Below are 1,780 nucleotides of genomic sequence, written 5' to 3'. Positions count from 1 at the left end.
AGTAGTAGTAGTAGTAGTAGTATTAGTAGTAGTAGTAGTAGTAGCAGTAGTAGTAGTAGTAGTAGTTGTAGTTGTTGTTGTAGTAATAGTAATAGTAGTAGTAGTAGTAGTAGTAGAAGTAGTAGTAGTTAGTAGTAGTAGTAGTAGTAGTAGTAGTAGTAGTATAGTAGTAGTAGTAGTAGTAGTAGTAGTAGTGGTAGTAGTAGTATTAGTAGTAGTAGATGTAGTAGTAGTAGTAGTAGTAGTAGAAGTAGTAGTAGTAGTAGTAGTAGTAGTAGTAGTAGTAGTAGTAGTAGTAGTAGTAGTAGTAGTAGTAGTAGTAGTAGTAGTAGTAGTAGTAGTAGTAGTAGTAGTAGTAGTAGTAGTAGTCGTACAAGTAGTAGTAGTAGTACTAGTAGTAGTAGTAGTAGTAGTAGTAGTAGTAGTAGTTGTAGTAGTAGTAGTAGTAGTAGTAGTAGTAGTAGCAGTAGTAGTAGTAGTAGTTGTTGTTGTTGTAGTAATAGTAGTTGTAGTAGTAGTAGTAGTTGTAGTAGTAGTAGTAGTAGTAGTAGTAGTAGTAGAAGTAGTAGTAGTATAAGTAGTTGTTGTAGTAGTAGTTGTAGTAGTAGTACAAGTAGTAGTACAAGAAGTATTGTTGATGTGTTTATGTTGATCTTTATGGCTGGATATAAAATTCAATCAATATGCGTACTTTAGCCCCCTTTGTTCGCGACTACCTTATCTTGTTCGGTCATAGGCATTAGGAATCTATGTAAAATTTTGGCTATAATTGTTGATCGTGACATAAATTCCACATATTTCGAAATCGCTTGGACAGATGATAATTAATGTATGTCCACCACAACATGATTTTCGTGACCATCCTTTAAAGATCGTGTCATTCCATTCTGATTTTGGAAGAAGGTTTATAATCTGTAACAACCTTATGTTGTGAATACATTCAAATATAGGATCGAAGGTAAACCACGATGGTGTTAGAGCGGCTGAGCACTCTTACTGCTGTCCATTCCATTATTATGATATGGGTAACAGAGAAATATCATAACGAATGGGACTTATATTTGTGGCCTATTCAAATTGGAAAGGAGTATTTGAATAAGTTTGCTTTTCTGATTTAAAGGTTTCAAATGTACTGGCTTCTTCTTTTTTTCGCTCAGTTGTTTTGTAATTTATAGAGGTTCCCACTTGAAAGGTCAAGATTACCATGCATCAACCGGAACAAACAAGTTCTTAAACCATCATTGCTTTTCTCGTTTAATTGTTTTAGCTTTTTAGCATGACCATATCGAGAATAAAGAATCATTGTTATTAATATACAATTAAGTAAGAAATAAACTGTTTCCACTACTTCATTTTCTGTATTGCTTCCATTAAGAAGAAACAAACAATACGATAATTTGAGTCGTGTTCTGAGAAAACTGGGCTTAATGCATGTGCGTAACGTGTCGTCCCAGATGAGCCTGTGTAGTGGGAACAGGCTAATCAGGGACGACACTTTCCGCTTGTATGGTATTTTTCGTTTAAAGGAAGTCTCTTCTACACGAAAATCAAGTTAAGGCGGAAAGTGTCGTCCTTGATTAGCCTGTGCGGACTTCACAGGCTAAACTGGGACGACACTTTACGCACATGCAATATGCCCAGATTTCTCAGAACACGACTCATTTATGTTTTCATGACAGAAATTTGGAGACTATGAAAACAAAGACACAATCTCACAACATTACGATCCCACAATTTATTTCGAATTCTGCTGAGGCTTCACCAGTTTATATTTCATTTG

This window comes from Dreissena polymorpha, chromosome 12 (genome assembly GCF_020536995.1).
Source record: "Dreissena polymorpha isolate Duluth1 chromosome 12, UMN_Dpol_1.0, whole genome shotgun sequence".
Taxonomy (NCBI): Eukaryota; Metazoa; Mollusca; class Bivalvia; order Myida; family Dreissenidae; genus Dreissena; species Dreissena polymorpha.
The sequence above is the reverse complement of the archived record's forward strand: the minus strand, read 5'-3'. Positions refer to the sequence as shown.